Raw genomic sequence first — 23091 nt, forward strand, 5'->3', positions numbered from 1 at the left:
ATGTTGTTATGAACACCACATAGCAAAACAAGAAAGGGACCCATGGTGCGTAACTGGTGGAAGTATTTGATCAGCTTGAAATTTTTTAAGTGTTTGAGCTGTTGAAATTGACAGAGCATTACAATTTTGTTTTCAACATGGTTTGGGAAAGTTCCTTTTAGTATGGGAAAATTTATTATCTTAGCCAAGGAAAGAATTATGTATAGGCCTCAAATCTATAAACTCTCAATCCAAGAGAGATTATGAAATTATTTTGGATGGTTGAGACAGAAGTGTTTCCAAAGAAAAGGTTTATCACATGGGTGATTTAAAACACTACTAAAATTGCCTCTCCAAGCGATGACCTAGAAATCTGACAATGCGATAATGAATTCTCAAACAAACAAAACAAACAAACACAAGAATCACATTGGAACATTTCACAATTGGCAGGGTGAAAACTGGCAACAATGACTTCTGGGAAAGTGAGTTGGATCTTAGAGCATTAAGATGAATTTTGGGACTATAACATCAAGTCAACACTTTTGTGAGAATTTTGGAATGCTCAATTTCCCACAATCTCATCATTTCTCTGCCTGACAATTGTAATTATTCTTCATCAACTTGACAGTCAAATTTGCTTCCTGTAGTGATAATATACCTGCTACCATCCTGACCATATTGGAGAAATAGCTTTTTCTTTCATAGGTTTGTTCATTTCAAAGCTAATTTCCTGTTATTCTAACCACTTTCTTACATTATTCTTTAACTAATCACCATTCATGTTTCTGACAGTAGTTTGTAACTTTGGAAAAAATGAGGAGATACACAAGTGTCAGCCTGATTATGAAGATAAGAATACTTTACTTACTTCACAAATTGAAATTAATGAATTACTTGGCCAAAGTATGCCATACGACTTCAGAAAATATTGGACATTATTGTATGTTTCCAAAACATCCTAGGTCATTAAGTAATTGTGGGATTTAATGTATGAAACATTATAAAGGAATCTCATTTTGTACAGGTTGAGAAAAGATGCATGGGACATTAAGACCTGGTCACATGTGTTAAAAAGAACAATGATAGGGAAAAGAGAATAGTTATAAAGTAAAAGTGCTGGCTGGTTATAAAAGATATTGATTTGAAATCTCTTCACTTAATTATTTATTCAGTAAGTTTCTACTCCTTTCTGAGAAGGTGACATTTGGGTAAAACTTAAAGGAGGTGATGAAGTGCACCTTGCTATTACCTGCAGAAACCACTTTCCAAACAGAGGGAACTGCAAAGGCCTTGTGGTGGGGGTGGGATCGGGCCTGGGGTTTCGGAGGTGATGCAGGGAAGAGGGCAGAGGCTGTGGGCTGGAGCAGAGCTGCGTGTGTGTGTGTGGAGGGGGCAGACAGGAGATCAGGTGGCAACTGGGGGTCTGTACAAGCCAACCTGGGGATATTGGCTTCTAGTCTGTGTGAAATGGGGAGCACTTGCAGTGTTTTCAAGTAAGTTTTAAAAGATTCAGTCTGCCTGGTGCATTGGGAGTAGATTACAGAGGATCACAGAGACTCTAAGGGGCTGATATAGGACAATGGCTTCACCCAGGCAGAGAAGTGGAAGTGCTAAGAGGTGGTCAGCCTCGTGGTACACGTTAAACATAGTGCTGTTGGATGAATTGGCAGTATGAAAAAAAAAAAAAAGTCTGGGACTGAGGGGGTTTTGGTGAGCAACTGGAAGGGAAAAGTTGTCATTTGTGTTAGATTTGGGGAGATGCTGTAAAAAAATTACCACAAACTGGGTGACTTACAATGACAGAAATGTAGTTTGGAGGTCCCACATCCAGGTGTTGGCAAGCCTGCACTCTCTCTGAAGACTCTATGGGAGAATCCATTCTTTGTGTCTTCCAGTTTGGGTGGCTGTTGGCTTCCACTGGCATGCCTTGGCTGCATGACTCTCGTCTCTGCCTCTGTGGTCATGTTGCCTCTTGCTCTTCTGTCTCTTAGGACCCACATGGAGAAATCTAAGATGATCATATCACAGGATCCTTAACTTGATTATTCCTGCAAAGTCCCCTTTACCAAATAAGGTAACATTCATAGGTTCCAAGGATTTGGATTTGGATCTATTTGGCGGGGGGCATCGTTCAAACTAGTACACCATTCACTGGAATAGAGGAGATTGTGGGTAAAGCAGGGGGCGGGTGAGAGGGAAGAATGTATATAATTTTCCTTTTACCTGACTGAAGACCTGATTATAGCCTGAGTTGTTGAATTAAATAACCAGGTATTATTATTAAAGATATTCATTATACTGGTCATGTAAAATAATAGATTATTAAATCTCTATAAAAATCCAATATTCTGCTCAAAGTTTGCCATCATCCTCATTCTTTATGAGGTATGTTACCTCAAACTGTTAAAACAAGTCAATTGTTCATGTTTGAATTTTATTTCCTCTCCCTTTCACCAGTCTATGGAAAAAAATGTATTTATTCAACAGATATTTATTTAGTGTCTAGAGTGTGCAGTTTACTGTGCTAGGCAATTCAGAGATACAAAGATTATTAAGAAATAGTTTCCATCATTAAAGAACTTAAATATAATAATTTGGCTCAAACTAGTACCCCCATCCTTTCTAATGTGGCTTATTAAGCATATAGCTTACTTACAGTAGGTGTTTTATGAGCAAGAACACAGGTATTAAGTCTCCTTTGCTAGTCAAGGTTGAGAGTGGTCACAAAATCTTTCTCTTGCTTTTGGTTTCCCAACTGCTTTCTCTCTTTACATTGAGAAAGTTTAGGTGATCATGGACAGTGAGCTGCCAGTCCCAGAAATGCTTCAAAATGCAGAAATAAGACTCCAGAATGAGTACATAGTGAGGGGAAATCAGTTTACTTGGAGGAGCTTTTCCTAGAAATAACCTCCACTACTGATTTGGAGGAGAGAGAGTTTGCTCAAGAGACGGAAGTGGGGGGGAAAGGGTCACCGTAAAATGTAACGAATGTAAAAGAAACTATAATCTTGGAGGTAGAAGGGTGTTCGGGGCAAAGAGCCCTTATGGAGTTTAGGAAAGGAAAGATGGGGAGTGAGTATGTTTATCTGTGACCACTGAACAAGAGGAAGAGACTCTGTTTGATGTCACTAGTAATCTGAACGCTTGAAAAGTGACGAATTCTCTGATCTCTCAGATAGCCTGATTTAAATAGTTCCCAGAACTATCCAACCTCCTCTGCAGCGAATCTGGGCTCAGCAGACACCAGATTATTATTGTAAAGAGCTTAAGGGGCAGCACCTGACACATCATGCAAGTTCCACAAAGATTAGCTATTATCATAAGTTATTATTTTATTTTCCTTGCTACTTGATCATTTCTTGCGGTGTAATCACACTGTTGACGGTGTAGCTGATGAAACTGAATGTATAAGCCTTCTTGACCCTGTCTAAACTATGATGATTCTGGTCAAGATGTGATCGATTATTTAACTAGCCACCCTGAAACAGTCTACTAGTTCTCTCCTAATATTGCAACTGGAATATTTCTCCACATTGAGACTATATTTGCCCATCCTTGTCATGTACCATCACCTAACTATTGTCTCCTTTTGTAATCACACTGAAGCTCTGTTTGCCCATGCCCTTCTTCCTCAAACACCTTTCAATAGATCACTGGTATCTAACACACTGTCTGAACTCCTTAAAATAGCATTCAAGACCTGCTTATTACCATTTGATTCCAACCTGGTTCCAACTGACTTTTCCTACCACTCCACCATATTATTTCTCGGTTACCACACAAAAAGATTATTGTCTCTTTTACAAAACGTATGTTCTCCCACCTCTGGGCCACCTGCCTCCTGGAATGATCCAACTTCTTACAGTTACTCAGCTCCTATTAGACTCCTTGCCATTGCTCAGGGGCCAGCTCAAAGGCCATCTCCTCCACCAAACACTCCCAGTTCCCTCTGGCTGCAAATGACTGCCATAACAACCTGCAGTTCGCGGGTCTGCTTTTAGGATGTTTTCCCTGTCACAGTAATTTGTGTATTGTGGGAGATGCAGTGTAATATCACAGAGGGGAGCTAATGCTCCTTGGGGTCAGACCAACAAGCCCTACTTTACTAGTTTTATAACCTTGAACCACTTATTTAAACTCTGTGAGCTTGGTTTTCTTATCTGTAAAATAAGCATAATAATACCTACCTTGCAGTGTTACGATGAGGATTAAATGAAATCCCTCTATGTGCAATAAAGCTCTCGGCCCGACACTTATATGACCCAACATGTGTTTGAAATTATTATTTTATTGCTATTATTATGTCCTTTCCTACTTAAAGATTATGGTCATTTTGAGGTCAAGGACATGGAGTCCCATTCCTCTTTATTCTGCTTAACATAATGTCTTGTGCAAAGGCCCCCGTTGGCTAAATTTGTGCGTGTTTGTCTATCAGTTTTGCCTCTCCAACTATATCATATGTTTCCAGAAGTCAGGGACAATGCCATGTATACTATAGTACAGTTAAAGGCTGGCATAGTATGTATTTGCCTGGGTAGGAATACGATCTGTTCAAGCACCCTCTGCTAACAGTGACACTTATTTTTTGTTTTAAAATTTAATTAATTTATTTCTTTGAGAGAGAGAGAGGGAGAGAAAAGAGAACAAAAGCCGGGGGGGGGGGCAGAGAAGGAGAGGGGCAAACAGACACCATGTTGAGCATGGAGCCTGACCAGGGGCTTGATCCCACGACCCTGAGATCATGACCTGAGCTGAACTCAAGAGTGAGATGCTTAACCAACTGAGCCATCCAGGAGCCCCTGGGCAGCTGAATCTTGACTGTGGTTTTTAAGTGGGCTCTTGAGAATCACCTCTTCTAGACAACGTTCTTTAATAAGCTTTGAAAGAATTGTGTATAGCTGAGAATATAAATCCATGGTATGAATTTAGTACTACTATACTTAAAATTAAGTTGTGCTTAAATACATAGACAACAAATAACAATGAATATTGAACGTCATTCTGACAGTGACATTCATCTCTTCCCATGAAGAAATCGTGGAATCTTAGGTAAGTGTGGATCAGAGAAGTATCTCCGACCTAGCGTTGGACCCTTTGCATGGCTCCATTTCTGGGTCCTATACTCTATATGTTCTACAACTGCCTGCCTCGGGATGGGCGTGTATTGCCTCAGACTCAAGATTACTATTGTGAGAGAATGTTTGTTTGCTGCATTTACAGTTGCATAGGAAAGCCTTTAAGTAGAGTTTTCATAAGCCATTTCCTTAGGTAATCATGTCAGATGTAATTTGCATCAAATTCACTAACAAATTTAAAGGGGATTCCTGTGCTTCCCCCATATTTTACAAAGTCCTTGGAGTGGAATTGTTCTTTGCAAGCATTGCTGCAACTTTCTTTCTCTGAGAGTTTTTTGATTTGCCCTATATTGAGGGACTAGAAAAAATTATATATTTTCCATGGATTTGTGACATAATGGAGCAGCTAGTGGTTGGACTCAGACTGAAAAAGAGTTCTCTGTTGTAGAGATATAATTTCTATGGCTTCCTGTGTGTCATAGTCAAACATCTTCTATGCCTACCTCTAATTAAAAAAAAAAAAGCATTGCTTGAGTTACATGACACTACCCAACTTTCAATATTTATTGAATAACTTCGGAGTTTATGTTATTATTCTTAGTTTATAAGATATCTGAACCCTAAGTATAACAAAATTGCTACATATTTACTATGTAAATTCACAGAATCTGAAAAGTGTCTTATAACAGCCATGTAAACTATATATTACCCTCACAGATGAGGTGAAGGCAATTATGTATCATTATGACAGTGGAAAGATTACTAACTAATTGTATTAAGTCTGGTGGTGATAACATTATCATAGTATGAAGGAGTAAATTCAGAGATGAAGGTGAAATGGTGAAAGGAAATTAATAAGAAACCTGAAATCATTTAAACTTTTTCTCTGATGGATTGTTCCCCAATGTCTCTCTTTCATCAGTCATGTGATATACATTATACATGGTTTTGCAACATTAAAACCATCTCTCCTATATGTACTGGAATTTATTTATTTCTGGCAACAAAACTGGATTTTTGTTTGGAAAAGATAATTTTTGAAGGGGAAGGGGAGTTATAATTCAATCATCTCTTCACAGCTGGACGGAAATTAATTTTAGCTGGTGTCAGAAAAATTAAGTGATATAACATTCTTTTTGCTTTGACTAAATGGAATATTAACTCTGAGGGTGAGTCTGTAGTCCACCTGTCTCATTTTAACACATGCAAGAGACAGATATTCAAAGACACACAATGAGTTGTAATACAACTCAAATCTCTTGACTTCTAATCCAGGGCATTTTTCACTACTTTTCATTCTCTATAATTCTTTTAATTGTACAATTACATCAGACATGACCAGTGTTATGGACTGAATGTTTATATCTCCCCCAAATTTATATGTTGAAGCCTTAAACTCCAGTGTGACTGTATTTGGAGATGGAGCCTTTATGGAAGCAATTCGGGTTACATGAGGTCATGAGTATGCGGCCCTCATGATGGGATTAGTGCCCTTATAAAAAGAGATACCAGAAAGCTTGCTGGCTCTCTGTCATGTGAGAACACAGGGAGATGAAAGTGGCTGTCTGCAAGACAAGAAGAGAGCCAGCATTAAAAAGCGACCAGGCCAGGACATTGATCTTGGACTTCTCAGCCTCCTAAACTATGAAAGAATAAACTTCTGTTGTTTAAGCCACCCAGTCAATGCTATTTTGTTATGGCAGCCCAAGCAGACTCATACAACGAATAAAAGAAAAAATACTTTTTTTATATGGCCAAATTTAGCTACTTTCCCATTGGTTTAGCATTGTTGCAAGTACCGATGTTGCCCTGATGAAGTACAATTAGGTGAGAAAGAAAACAGAAGTCTTTATCTTTACCCCTGCAATGCTAAGTTTCTGTAACTCGTAAATTCACATTCATAGATAGAGATGTGTTGCATGATTCATGCGCAAATTCTATCTTGGACCTGCCCTGGAGATGGAGCTGCTTATGCAAACACAGATTAATTTGATTAAAAAGAATATTTATTATGTCTTGAAATTTTTCTTTCAAGTGGGAATATATTATTCACTACCGAATGTTCAGGGCTAAATTAGGTGCTTCCTAATTATCTTGGTCAAAGGGGTTAGTAGCAAAGGGAGTTTTACATTTTTTATTCTGCAGGGCATCTATTCATACTATTGCCCCAGCTTCCAATGAGATAGGAACTAGCTGGCAAGGTAAAATTAGCTCTACAACTTCTACTCAACATTTAGGAAGTCTAAACATTTAGGAATGAACTAAAATCAAAATTGTTTCTTTCCAACTTTTAATATGGGTTTTCTTCATAACAGAAAAAGTGTTCTTGATGTTTTTCATTGTGAGTCAAATCTTGATGGCTAATGTGTTTAGAGGGGACACTGTAGCTAATATTTTAGTTTTGTATTGAGAAATGTCAGGAGGGGTCAATTCCTGAATAAATATGTATAAGGATATTGATTCTAATAGAGAAATATCTGAAAGGATTTAAAAAGCATGCTAGTTAATAGTGGTTTTCTCTGGGAAGTGAGATACTACAATATTTTATTTTTTATGATATATGTATATTTGTATTACCAAACTAATGCTAAAGCAAAGATAACCAATAGGATTTTTTAGCTTTTTCTTTTTAAAGCTATAGCTTCAAAATCAATGAGTTTTAAGCCAGAAATAAAACATATTTTATTTGGAAAAGAGAGGCATTTGAGAAAGCAGCAATATCACAAAGTAGACACATCTAGAATGTAAATAGATTACATTATAAAAATGGACCAGTGGAGCAAACACTGAATCTCAAACTTTCCATAATATTTCCCTTAGGATTTTTTTTTTTTTTTTTTTTTTTTTTTTTTATTGGGCGCCTGCATGGCTCAGTCGGTTGGGCGACTGCCTTTGGCTCAGGTCATGGTCCTGGAGTCCCGGGATCGAGTCCCGCATCGGGCTCCCTGCTCAGCAGGAAGTCTGCTTCTCCCTCTGACCCTCCCCCTCTCGTGCTCTCTGTCTCTCATTGTCTCGCTCTCAAAAAAATAAATAAAAATCTTTAAAAAAAAAAAAAGGATTTTTTTTTTCCTGCAGTACAAGGTAGTGGTAACAATACTGTTACGTCTTACCTAATTGGGTTTCATAGCTTACCAACTAAAGAGCATTCTCTTATTTGAGCCAACAACAATACTCTCCAGTAGGCAGGGCAAATGTAACTCTGTTCATCTTAGTAATTAAGTAACTGGGACTCACAGAAAGTAAGTGACTTGTTCAGGTTGAAAGGGTAAGAAACGGTTGGGTCAGAAGTAGAGATAATGTCATGTTCTTTCCAGCATAGAACTCTATATTCACGATCACCACTTAACTTAGCCTCCCACTCACTTAAATCTCACTGGGTTTTCATCCATACCACTCCAGTGGACTCTCCCTTACAAAGATCATCAAGGAACTCCATCTTGCCTTGTGATTTTCAATCCTCATTTTACTTGACCTCTTGGCAACACCCTTTCCTCAAAAATTTAGAAATACTTAAAAAATAGATAACACATGTAAATGTTATAAAATTCAAAGCGTATGAAAGAATATAAAGCAAAAGTAAGTCTCTCTTCCACCTCACACAGTTCTCATGCCCAGAGACAACCTTGTCATAAGATTATTGTATATCCTTTCACAGATATTCTAGGCATATACAAAGATATATATATATATACACACACACACACATATATATATATATTATTTACTTACACAAGAGATAGGTAATATACCAAAGATACTAATCTAAACTGTGATTTGTTTCACTTAATCATATATCTTCAGGAACCTTCCATATGGTACCTATAGAGCTGCTCCATTTTTTTTTTGCCTCATTTTCTTAAATAGCTGAATAGTATTCCAGAATGAGCCATAATTTATTTAACCAGTTCTGATACTTTTATTATTTATTTCAGGATGAATCATATATTTAGCCAGTTCCCTGATGATCTATACAAGTTGTTTCCAACCTTTTACTGTTGAGTATAGTTTTTCAATGTATGTCCTTGTACATTTATCATTTTGTACAAGTCTAAATATACAAGATCAATTCCCAGAAGTAGAATTTCTTGGTCAAAGGGTATATTTACACTTAAAATTTTGATATTGCCAAGTTGCTCTCCAAAGAGAATGGGCCAGTTTGTAATCCCATCTATAATTTATGAGACTGCTTCTCTACAATCTTACCAATGTGGTGTGTTATTAAATTTTTTGATCTTTGCTAATCAAATGGGTGAACAATGATCTTGCAATGGTCTTTAAATTTTATTTTCTTTGAGCATCTTTTCTTTCCTAGGATCCATTTGTACTTCATTTTGCATGCACTGTATTTACATATCCTTTACTCATTTGTTTTTTTCTATGATTCTTGATTTCTCACCCTCCTGGTTTTTCTGCTGCTAAACTGGTTGTTCCTTCTTAGTCTCTTGAGCTGGGTTTTCCTCTTTTATAGATCTCTAAATGGTAGAATGTCCCAGAGCTCAGTCTTCAGCCCTCTTTTATTTTCTACTCATTATCTAGCCATCTCCTCCTGTTCCATGTAAGAGCTAATACTTTCTAAACTTACACCTCCAACTCCAGTCTCTTCCTCAGCATTTTGTCTAACTGCTTGTCCATGTAGTTGTCTACTAGGCATCTCACATTTAACATGTCAAAAGTATAACTCTTGGTTAGCCCCTTTTCTCTCCAAATCCTTATTTCAATGAAGAGAAACTGCCACTCCACCAGTTGAGCAAGCTAAAACACAACTTATCCTTGATTTCTCTCTGTCTCATTCCCAACAGCCAATTCATCAGTAGGTCTACCATCTCTAACGTTAGAATATATCCTGAAATCTACCAATTATGAATACTACTCTTGCTACCATTTCTTCTACTACGGCTATGGCCTCTACTACACTAGTCCAGTCCAACCACACTCTTGCAGCTTTATCCATGTGTGGAGATACAGTGTGTGTGTTCTCACATGGATCAAAGAAATCACTGACCACATGCTCCAGTTTCATTATGGAACATCAGAAGGAAGCTGAAATAACACCTGGAGAAGAGTGCTTGATATACAGATTCCTGGTTGCCAAAAGATTCCCACTGCTTTTTAGATTGGGAGCATTTTGAGAGCCATGCAAGACTGGCTTAATCATCTCTTTACCCACAGCACTCAGAATAGGGGCCAGTATGTAGTTCAATTAATGTTGGTAGAATAAATAAATGACCTGACTATTGGTAGGATGTGACAGGCATCATGCTAGAGAGCTTAAGGATTCATTGGCCACAAACCATTCATTCAACAGATATTTAGTAAGATGTCTAGAGCATAAGCTCACCTCACAGTCTGCATTCCAGGTCATTTAATGTTAGCAGAAAGCACAGGCAATCAAAGCAAAGCACTCTGATTTCTTGACTCCATAGTTCCTTTGATTGTCCCAGATTGAACCTCTGCAGTAAGTCTGCCATCATGAGCCTGTTTTTATTAGGGTCATTTTTGTTAAGGGATTGATTCAGGAACTCACGTGTTCAGCTTGCTGGTCCACCTCTTACCTTTTGTGGTAGGGCTAATAACCAGGCTCTTGTTTTGCTTCAGTACCCAATTTCAGTAACCAAGTCCCTGCCATGTGGTACCTTGATCGTTTGTCTGATATAGCAATTGCTCTGGGATATTTCTTACTTTAGAACTGTTTCCAGGTTTCTAGAGTCCTCTGGTCTCCATGCCTGTGGCTGAATACTTCATACTAGGTAGCAGACCTAATCATCTCTTTTCCTAGACCCATGCTTATTGCCTGTTGCCTGACTCCTTAAAACTTGCCCATCATCCCAGGCTTCCTTCCTTCCTTCTTGGCCATGTCTGTTTCTCCAAGTCCTGCCACCTCTGGTTTGGCTTTTCAGTCAGCCTCCCCTGACTTCCTCTTTGCCTCCCTATACTGAGGTACAATTAGTAAAAAAGTCAACTTGGATCTCTTTTTAGCCTGGGCATGATCCTGGAGGAAAAAAATCATGGAGATGAAGGAAAGAAGCTCTATCTCCTTCATCCAAGTTCACAAGTGCTATGAACATTAACTGCTTTGAACTCTGGATTGCTTTCTGCCGTTGTCGAACTCCTACAACACATTCTGGATGTCTCAAAGTGTATTATCATCACTTAGATGTTCTGTGTGAGTTAGTGGTCTCTTCCCAACAAGATGGTAAGGTTCTTACAAATATATATCTCAAGCCTTCTTATTCCAACATCACTTCCAACATCAGTATCAAGTACCATTTTTGAGCACTTACTGTATGCTAGACACTGTGCTAAGTGCTTTATTTACAATAACTTATTTAGTCTTTGGAATGATCTTATAAGGAAGGTGTGAATATAAGGGAAGTTGTTATTTAATAGGTATAGACTTTCAGTTTTACAAGATGAAAATTTCTGCAGACCTGTTGTCCAACAATGTGAAAATACTTAATATTTAACTGTATACTTAAAAATTGTTAAGATGGTAAATTTCATGTTATGTGTATCTTACCACAGTTTAAAAAATTCTTACACATAGAAGGTAGACTGAAATACTATACAGTATTGTGCTATGCCCAACAATATATACACAATGTAATTTTGTTATTAAAGATGGTAGTTCTCATGATGACAATGGTCAAATCCTTACACAATACAATTGTTCTAAATTCTGGACTTAAAATTTACTATGTTAAAATGCATATGGGCAATTTTTATAAATGTCATCATGGTGTTGAATAATTGTTAAGAAAAATTAGTGAAAGCTCAAGACATCATTGTCTCACATCTCTAAAACTTGGTTGGCTGTGGTTACTGGGGGGGCACATAAATACATCATGTGCATGCAGACACATAGCTATACCACACATATTCTGACCCTTTAACTTACTCTGCAAATGTATATTATTTAGTGAGTTAGTACCTTCCCTGTGTGGCAAATGTGCGTGTTTACGCTTTCTTTTCTTATATCTGGAAAAATTACACGTCTGGTGCCAAATATCATGGTTAGACTTATATATTTCATTACATTTGAAAAGAATATATTCTCAAGCTTATATAATACATTAAAACATAGAAAAAACCCCACATTTTTAGTGAGAAAATGCCCTTTATTTCATAGTTTTTAGTATATTGAATAGGTATTCCCATTGTCTGTTATTTTCCATTAATGAAAGTTCCTATTGCTTTGGTTTTTATAATATCAAAATGTATTATTTCTGATTCTTAAGATGCCCAAAAGTTTGAAGTGTTTCACTTTATGTAGTGGGAATAGATGCCTGTGGATCGACAGGAAGCTGGGAAGTTTCCCTGCTCAATGATACAGGCCTACTGTGGATATTTGAAATGCCACCACTAATGACTCGTTACTTTCTGTTAAGCTTTTCCCTCATATAGTGGTTCTTTTCTAAATTGCAAATACTCCAGGAAGGAGTAATATACTGGGCAACTCACACCTTATTATGAAATAATTGATCATATCTCTTCTTTGATGGGAGGAACTATGCGGGAAGTACGGACACAGGACCTGTGAAAGAAGAGTAGCTAAAGATGGTTCTGATCAGGTAAAATAGAGCCTGTAGAGGACTTCTTCCACTTGAACAGAAGCTGAGTTCCTGATTCTTTTTAAAAATGAGTTTCTCCATTGCAAGTTTAAGTTTTGTGGATACAAGCAAAGTGTAATGGAAATCTGGGACAATTACCTAAATTATTTCATTTTTAAAAACCTTCAATAAATCTAAACAGGGATTTTTGGCTTAAATTATTCAACAGGACTAACTGCATTAAAATTATCTAAAATTGCCTTGTTCTCTATTTCACCTTATCTGTTTAGAGAGACAGACCTTAGGCTGTGTCTGCTTCACCCTGTATGGATTGATTTGGGGCCAAAAAATTCAATTAATTCTATTCACAGAGGACCATCGTGGTACTGAGCAAATGGCAAAATTAACGCTTCTGATTTCTTGCTGCCCCATTCCACTGTCAAGTCTGGGAGGGACTGAGCCTGACATATTTAATGATCCCAGTTCACTCGGTTCACTGTGTGTTTGTGTGGGTTTCCACTTGACATCTTATTTTAAAGATACTGGCTTCAAAAACTGTTTTGCTTTGGGATAATCAGCAGAGCCAGTTCATTGTTTGGGGAGCAAAGAAAGCAAATTGAGGCAGTGTGTTGCTAGCTAACCTCTACTGTGTGCTTATCATGTGCTAGGTATTTATTAACTCATTAATCTGAGGTTTATTGTAAGTGGTGCCGCAGCTTCAATGCTAGGTGGTTTAACTCTATAACCCGTGTACTTAAGTGCAGCTCTATGCTGAAAGTCAGTGGAGCATGCTGGTCAAGAGTGTGGGCTCCAGATTCAGGTTGCTGAGTTATATAACCTCATGCCTCAGTTTCCCTTATTGTAAAATGAGGGTAGTCACACTTCCTATCTCATTGGGTTGTGGGGAGGATAGTTAATACATGTAAAGCACTTAAAAGAGTGCTTAGTGCATAGTAAATTACTTAATAGATATTACCTATTATTCTTAATGACATTATTATGATAGTGTCTATAGTCAATGAAACAATGCTCTGAAAGGGAACATGTGGAAATCCCTCTCTCTTGCTGCTGAATTTACCCCTCCCCTAACATTTTACTCTTTCCTCCACCACTCTCACCCACCCACCATTACATATTCTTCAGAATTAAGGTTGGATTTAAGACCGTAAATTTAGGCAGAGTTATAAATGAAGACCAAATGAGCTATTTTGGTTTGTGTGTGAGTCATATGCTTATTATCTTTTTACTTAAAAAATAATCATAAACGTCATTATGATGATGGGATTTGTGTAGCACTTCATGGTGTTGGTATATTTTTATATTCATCTCGTCTGATGTAGCAGTGCTCTGCAGAAGATTGTGCAGATGTGACTTCCATCAATAGAAATTGTAACACGGAGAAATCGAGTCATTTGCAGAAGGGGAGGGAATGCAGGGACTTCCCAAGTGTCTGGGGCAGGAGAAGTTGAGGGAGGGAGCATGAGAAAAGTTTGGAATTAGTCTGGGAGTTTGGAGTTATTGGGATTGTCAATGTCAGGCTTATGGCTAAGGACAGGGGTGTGGGAATCTTCAGAAAGGACAAAAAGAGAGTAGACAAGAGAGGCCAGAAAGGGAAAGAAAAAGCAAACAGGGAAAAGAGGTGGACAGTCTGGGAAGAATAGAGTGCTAACAGCAGTTTCTTCCAAGATGCTGACTATTCACATCTAAAAATGGAGGTTCCTCAATGGCAGGGTCTTTATCTAGGTCCTTAATTTCTTCACCTGGCATTTAGTGTAGTATTGTTGAGCGCCTAATGAATGGTCCTCTCTTGTGCAAAGGACTTCCACTGCAGCAGCAACTGTGAGCTTAAATGATGGGAAATGGTTCATTTGTCCCATTGAGGAGAAAGAAGACCTCCTATGAAGTCAAGGAATTGGTTGAAAATGATGGGTATTCTCTGGGGTGGTTGAAATTAGAGCTCTGTGGTCCGGAAAATAAACTGCTTCAGTACAGATACATTTATGGAAACATCAATAAACACTGTGATTAAACTGCAGATAGGATTCCATCAGAGAGAACAATTCAAATGGTACACAAAGTTATTTTAAACCCCTATTCATATTTGCAGGTAAAAATTCCATGTTAATTAACTAGATGGGTTAATTTAGATGGTTTTGTTAAATTTAAATTAGGTGTTAAAGTAAAAACCTTGTGCTGCAGGGTATGGAAAGTTTAGTTGTTCCCCTTTTGCTTTGGTGTGCACTCTTTGCAAATAATAGCTTCCTAACATTGAAAGTTTTGATGGGAGCATGGATTCTTTCCTTCCACACGCAATCATTAAGTAGCTATTGTGTGGTGAGCTTTAGGTTTATGTTGAGGAAATCCTGACAGAGTTCTCGCTCCTGAGGAGATTAAAATCTTCTGGAGATTTAAAAAACAGTGTGACAATGACAAGGGCTCCTCTAGAGAGAAAGGCTCAAAGGATGATGGGAACTCAGGGGAGGGGCAATCAGGAGAATGTTCCTGATCTGTGCCCTAGCTCTGTGTCTGGGAGGATGAGTTGGTGAGGGTGACAAGCCATTCTTTGCAGAGAGCTGTGCATGTGCAAAGTTACAGAGATGAGAACATTCGGGAGCTGAGGATGCTGGCTGGAGGGGAGATAGGGACTGGAAAGAGAGACGGGAGGAAAGATGAAGCTGGTATTGTAGGTGGGGTCCAGCCTTAGATTGTCTTGTCTGTCATTCTAAAAGTTTGAAGTTTATTCGGAATGCCGTAGGGGTGCCCCGAAGGCATTGGGGCAACATGTCAGCACTGGCGGCAGGAGGAGGGGGCAAAAAGATGGGAGTAGAGAGTGGGTGTAGATGCACTTAGGTGATAAATGTTACATTTTAAGTAAAAGCCCTCTGGGCTGCTGGGTGAAGAATGGATTGGATGAGGGTGTGAGCGAGGGCAGTGGGAGGTGGTGGGAGGACTCGGCGTGAGAGGTGATGGCAGTAACTGAGAGAAGGGAACGGGTTTGAGCAACAGTAAAGTGAAAGAGTTACTGGAACTTGGTGATTGACTCAATGCCAGTGAGTGAGAGAGAGGAGTCTAGAAGACTCACAGATTTAAGGCTTGAGAATCCAGTGGTTTCTTGAATTGAGAGAGGTATACTGGGGGAGGAGAGGGAGTGAGGTAGAAGATGATTTAAGATGACTGCGTTGAGGGAAGAACTGTTGAAATTAGCAGGGCCTGGAATGGTAAGCATCAGCGTTTCCTGATTTCTGCTTTCTGGTACCTGTCCCTGAAATGTTGGCTGTGGTTGTCCTGCCCGGCTTTCCTTTTCTCCCCGGCACCCCCCTTCCTCTCACCTTACACCACTGCTGTTTTCTTTCATCCTTACCTGGCTCTGCTAATGCTTCTTTCTCCATTCTCTCCAGCCACTCCCCCCCCCCCCCCCCCGCCGCCTCCAGCCCACCCCCCACTGAGACTCAGCAAACCCACACACTTATAACAGATAGAACAAATACTGAACCAACATTTTTGTTAAATAGCTTGACTGCTTTGTGGACAGGGATTTGTCAACACATCTGTTCTAAAGGATTTTCTTTTAATAGATTTGTGTGTGTGTGTGTGTGTGTGTGTGTGTGTGAAAACCAGATCAGCAAAGCACTGTTACCATGGTCTATCCTTAGAGACCTGGAAATTGCTATACTAAGCAGAACTGATTAAATGGTATTTTACCTGTTTGGAATAAAACTCACAATCTGTTCCTGAAAATCATTGCCATTACTTGGCTAAAGGTAATTGAGGAGAGGAATATACTATTTGTTGTATTCTGAGACTGCGATCTGTGATCTATGTCTACGGACAATGGGCTCCCTCCTTAAACTGGGTAAATGCAAACTGTGAACGTTGAAGGGGACCCGTTCAGAACAGAGGGAACCCTGCCAGAGGGGGAATCAAAGCTGACTATTGGTGGAACTAGGAACACTACCAGGTAGAGATCTGGGGCGCAGGTCTAGTGCAAGACAACCTGGACCCAGCATGGATGATGTAGTGCTTCTTAGACATACCATTCATGTGATGCTGTGTAGGGGCCTTGATTACAAATGCAAGAAAAAGTGAAAGATGGATCACCTGGATGTGGAAGTTCTAAAGATGTTTGACCCACAGGGTGAAGGTTATCCTGCCTCGGGAAAGCAGAGGGTTAAGGAGAGGCGGCCAGCTCTAACACTCTTACTGCGGGAAAACCGCAGCTGCGTCCAGTCTTCACCCAAACACGGACACATCCCCTAGAGGTGGTGGGGTAGGAATTGAGCTTGATCTGTCCAGGCAGCCTGACACAAGCAGATTTAAGAGCAAGGACTCTGGCAGACAGGGTCCAGCTTGGCCCTGCCTCCCTCCCTCGCTTCCCAGCAGTGTAACTTTGAGTAAGTTACTTAACCTCTCCAAGCCTCACTTTCCTCTCCGTATAAGGAGAAGAATGTTACTCATCGCAGGGGGTTGTGGTGAAGAGGAACAGCCTTGGTGCTTACCGTGCTTAGCACGTTGTCTGTCATGTAATGAGAGAGAGCTTAATAAATGCTAGCTGATATTCTTAGTGGCTATCTGATGGGAAGATGAAGTTGGAACTAGAGAACAGTAATGAAGGGCTTTGTAAAACAAAGATGTTTTCCTGTCATGGCATTAAGAAATGGGTCTTTGGGGATTTGGTTACAGTGAATTTGCTACAAGGAATAAGCTTATACTACAAAAGCATTCTTGGGGTTTGTAGAAGTCTTGTTTTCTCTCTGCTCATGGTTCACTGTGTTCACCAGTGTTCTGTAAACTGCTGTCATTTAAAGTCCATTCCTGTCTCTATCTCTGATCACCCTTCACCCACAACCAATTACCAACTCGCACAGGGAGTTTCTACAGGACATGTGAAGGGTCTGCCATGGAAGCCAGGATCCTGATTCTGGTTTTGCCCATCTCTGGCCTCTCTTTTTCCCTTTCTTTCTTAACCTGCATTGCCAGGGAAATTAAGCATCTTCTGGAAGAGAATAGAGCCGTGGTCCTCAATTCTGGCTGCATCCCGATCACCTATAGAGCCGTTAATAAACTGTAGATGCCCAGGTGCCTGTTGCTGAATGCACAGAGGGCAGCTTACCTAATTCACTCTAGAACCCCACTGTGATGTCCTTGTCAAATCAGAAGCAGCCAAGGACCACCTACAGTTGTATTAAGCAATCAAGGAAAGTTGTAAGCATCCGCCTGTAGTTATAAGGCTCTACATGTGCCTCTCGGAGCTAGCGCACCCATATAGGAATCAGTCCTGTTTGGACATTACCTCTCCAGTACAGTACTTCCTGCTTCATCCATGACCTCTCTCTGTCAATTGCATTTGTCTTTGACTCAAACTTTTCCCTTTGCTCTTGTACAAATGTATCGAATGGGAGGAATGTAAGATATGTGTTTTCCCTCTAATGTGGATAACTCTTTAAAACAGGCTTACACCAAAACTTTCTTCCATATCTGAAATAAATCTGCGAGGAGTTAACTGGGCAGAGAGGAGATGATCTTCTGTCTGCATTTGTCCTGGAAGATTTCCACTTATTGGTCAGAAGCCTTTTTCTCTGTGGCAGTTTACTGTTTCAAGCTATCAAAGGCATGCCCCTCCTCCACCCCCAAACTGTAACAGCCTATGTTACAGCCTGTTCCCTTGGGAGGAAAGCATGCCTCACTGGGGCCCTGCCTTTTAACAGCTTAATGCCAACATCTATTAAAGCTAGAGCTGCTTCCTCCCTGTGAAGTTTATTCACAGGTAAATTTTAAGGTTACAATGTTTTTATCAGTACTGATTTGAAGGTTGTCATTTTTTTTCATAGATTATGTTGCATTTCCTTCTTTGGCCCAAATTAAAACAGACCTGTGAGCATTTCTCAAAAAACGTTCCTTTGTTCCAGGGTGTTTATAAGTGTTACCGAAAAAGGAAAATGCTTCCTGGTGAACAAAACTTGGGGAAATACTAGAAATACAAGTTGGTTTCTCCTCTATAGAAGCATTTAACATGGTAATATTCATCGTGTACGCAATATTTTCCCATAAAACTTTTTATTCACAAGGCATCTCTCAGGACTAGGTTTTGGGGAAAGCACTTTGGACAATGGTGTCCTAAATTTCTTAAACAAGAACCATGGAGCAGAGAAGAGAGAAGAGACATATCTTGAAACAAAAACTGATACACATGATCTGACATGTCCTCAGATAATAAGACAATTTGAAACTGGATCTGCCTCAAATAATTCAGAACTTTGGATCAATGTGTGCCTCACGCCACGAGGGTGATGGGATTTAGCACAGCCTTTTCCAGGCAGCCTCCAGAAAACAAGGGTCTTCGATGTTTTTGTCCTCAGTTGGTGGCATCATCAAAAAAAGTGGGTGCACAGTACTGAAAATGGGGTGATCCAGACCAACCTCCTAATCCTAGCACCGTTGCCTAGGGAGTTGAGATTTGGAACAGAAACCATGGGGCCTTTCAAAAATAGTCATGCCGTTCAATTGCATCAGAGATAAGTGGGCAACTTGTCAAGTGTGGGACAGCTGTTGTGGTTGGTACTGCTCAGTAGACAGGCAGAATTATTGGGTCATCTCCTTGGTTAGCATCAGCGTAGCCAACTATTAAGAAGGAATTACATTCCTGTTGTTCCTGTTCAAAGCATCCACTGATTCACTCCATAAATACATATTGGATCCCTGCAAAGTAGTAGGTGCTCTTCTGGTCACTTGGGCTAGAGGACTGACAAAATAGATCAAGTCCCTAAACTAATAGGTTTACTGTCTAGTTTAATCTTTATAATGCCCCCACTTAATAGGTGAGAAAAGTATTCTAAGAGATTTTATGAGATGGAGACTATAGATTTTCAAGTCTGGAAGGTACTTTAGAAAACATTTTGAGTCAAACTTGGCATTTGACCCATGAAGAAATATGTTTAAAGGGTGACTCTTTTTGATTGAAAGTAGGGAAGTGACAGCTAGGACCAAAAGCCAGGTCTTCTACCTTGCAGCTCTGGCCTTCGCCTGTTGTCATAAGCTGCCTAGAAAATTGATGTGGTTGTGTATGAGGCAGGCATTCAGTTGAGGTGTGACTCTCAGAGAGTGGGCACATTCTCTGCCCTAACACAGTCGGAATTTGACACTGTCAGCTCAAGCTGCTAACTGAAAATCCAAAAGCAGCAGTGGCTTAAGGACCATGCCAAATAGTATTTCTCGGGGTAAAGAGGGAAAGGGACCCCCATTAACTGAGAAGGATGAGATAAATGGTCCCAGAACTCTTACTTGCATCTTGCTGGATTATGAAAGCACAGTGGATGTGCTCCAATTTAAACTTGGCCAGACGCTGGGGGATGAAGTGTCATGACACAGGAGTTGGTATTGTAATCCTTGTAGGTTCTCCGTGAGAAGATGGAACTCTTATATGTCATTACATGTAAGGAAGCGATTTAAGGACCATATTTCTGTTACAAACTGTATTAGAAATAAGTATTTCATTTCCTCTTGATTGTAGCACTAAATCTAGGAATGTCGAGGGAGAGAATGTACTTCATGGAAAGCAGAAAACTTTGTTAAAAAAAACCCTTGATTTGTAAAAGTGTATCAAAGAAAGCATATAAAACAAACAGCACATATTTCATATTTCAATTTTTTATTTGAGTTCTCTAAATGGATGTTAGATCGACTGATTGATTTCATGCATGAAAGGGCTATTAGATGACTATTAATCAACAGACATGTATTGAGCATCTACTGTGCAAAGCATCATTAGATAGTAAGAAATACAAAGATGAATAAATCCTGACCCCTGAGAGATGATAAATGCTGCGGTACAACGATGAAAACTGTCATGTTCATTAGAGAAGTATGACATGTTCGGGAGAACAAAACTATTTCTCACTATGGGAAATATATCATAAAATAGTGAGCAAACGTTTGTTGCCTATGAGAATGTTTGGCCTTAAGAAACTGGTGAGGAATATGCCACCAAAATTATGGAATTATGTGATTTACCTTTTGGAAACTGAATTTGGTATGGATGGTATGATTCAAACTACCATTTGCAGTATGATCTATAATAATAGCTGTTATTTTTTGAGATGATGTTATATTGGCCCGGATCCTTCTGAAGTCGGTTCTGACATTTATAAGGGAGCAGTTAGCTCCTTTGCAGACAGCAAGCTCACCATCCTTGCATACTTGTATCTAAAATAGTCCTAAAATTCTCTTTATTGCCACTACACTGTTTCCCAAAATGAAGCATGAGATCATGGTAGTATTTAGTTATTGGTTCAGTTTCCTGTCTTCTTAGATCTTTTTAAAGCTCCTACGTCCTTACAGAATGACCTCCTAGCTTAATGTCTGATCACGTGATCAGCTATTTACAAAGTACTGCTGTTCTAATTTGATTCCTTTTGATAACATAAGAGAACATTTAGTTGTATGGTCTGTGGTGAGTATAATTTATTTCATACTCTCAGAGTCTTCTGAGACTGCAATGGCAGAAAGCAGACCAACTAAATAGTAACATTCTTTGAGAAATTAAATCAGCCTTTCTGTAAAGGAATTTCTTCCATTTCCCCTTATTGATTATATAGTTCTAAATGAAATAGATAAAAAAATTCAGCCAGTGAATGCCAAGCCATGCTTTGTCAACTTTATTATAAAAAGATGTTAAATATCTATGGATCACAGACCTCACATCTTATTTACGTAGAAATATATACACTTTAAGATAAATTTTAAAAAATTTTTCCTGAGAGTATTTGTCAAGTCTTAGTTACTAAAATTCTTATCCTAGAACTCATGGCTGAAGGTTCCTTTAAGGCAAGCTTGTTAAATACCAGTCCCCAATTTTATTGCAAACCTATTATGCATACATAATGCATTCCACACTCCTGCAAGATGCAAGTCACTACTCCCCAGTAACATTCTTACGCACAACCTTACTTTTTTTTTCTTTGTAGGAATGAAATATCCTCCTGAGTTTGCATTATCTTGTTTCGTGAAAATTTGTGAATTTTACCTATGACCTTAGCGAACTGGTTGTGATTTTATTGAAAAAAATGTAGCACATTATTCTTATGCAAGCCTCCATGAGTGGCTATTTTTGTTCTCCGTTCTCAACAGGAACAAGTAAATATTGCAGTATGAGTTATTTTTAAAGCCTTTTAAATAGTGTTTGTTATTTCAAGGCATTAACGAGTGAAACTTCTTAGAAAATACTGGTCAGTTGTGTTTATTGCCTTATGTCAACACGCTTGTCATTTTGAGAAAGTGTCATAATCCTAGAAGATGGTTCCCACTCCTTGAGTCTGATTCTGAGAAGTGTTCTGTGTATCCCTGTGTATCTCTCAACAGATCTGTGGCTGCACATCTGTAAGCATCTTGCTTCTCATAGCAGAGCACACGCATGTTGGGAAGACTCAGATTCTTTTCTTTGGCAGTATATTTGCTAATTGAGTAGTGAATATGAAAGAATGGAAGGTTCCGTATCCATCTGTATTTGTTTTTCCTCTTTTTTCCTCTCTGCAGTCTTCATATTATTCACCTATTTAGGGTACACCAGTTTTACTGGGTGGGATGGACTGAATACAGAGATCTGGATTCCAGGCCTGGAGTTGCCCACAAGCAGTTATTGGACCTTGAGTGTAAACTTCTTGAGCCCCAGTGTCCTCATGGTGTGAAGGGAGAGATTTGCAAACTGCTGGTTCATGGCTTAAATCTAACGTGCACAGGTGTTTTGCGTGGGCCACTTACCACTTTAAAAGTCAGGAGATTTTACATATGATTTCTAGCATAAAATGGGAAGATCTGGCAACATGGGGCCTGCATTTTCAAACAGCACCAGTTTTCTGGGCCCTGTATGTTCCTCAGTTTGCTATCCTTGCACTTGACCAGGTTTTGTTCCCTTGATCCTCTAAAACGGTGTGATTCTTTAGGCTTTGTTTCAAGAAACATTGTGGGAAAAATTTAGTTCATTTTAAAATTCATTAGACACGTTACCTTCTTTTCTACCTTATGAAAACTTAGTTTTCCTCTGGTTCCTTTCTGACCCAACACTGACAAAGGAAACAATATGCCCCCTGTGTATGTTCAGTTCTGCCTGGATATGGCTTGTCCTTCTCTGCCTCCTCTTTAAGGACAATGGTTGGGGAGTAACCTTGGCTTTCTTTTTTTCATACAATTTAACTTTTCTCCTTCCATAATAATTTTACTTCCAGATGTATAATGTAAAATAATTTATCATTGCTTCTGTGGAAATTAGAGAAACAATGCCTTTCTACTCATGAAATGCAGAAAGTATGTGGAACTGAGAATGGAATAGTAAATCTCACATTCTGAAGCTGTGCTTGTTCACATTTTTTTGGTTACCACACTGTATCTAATCAGATTCTTGCAAAGCAATGCTATGCATGCAACAATTCTCCTATAACTCTCTTTGGAGATGGAGTCCAGCTGCTGTGGTAAGGGTTAGTTCCTTCTTATGGCTT

Source organism: Eumetopias jubatus, unplaced genomic scaffold, assembly GCF_037043125.1.
Source record: "Eumetopias jubatus isolate StellerSeaLion01/CBP00866 unplaced genomic scaffold, mEumJub1_p1.0 scaffold_3, whole genome shotgun sequence".
NCBI lineage: Eukaryota > Metazoa > Chordata > Mammalia > Carnivora > Otariidae > Eumetopias > Eumetopias jubatus.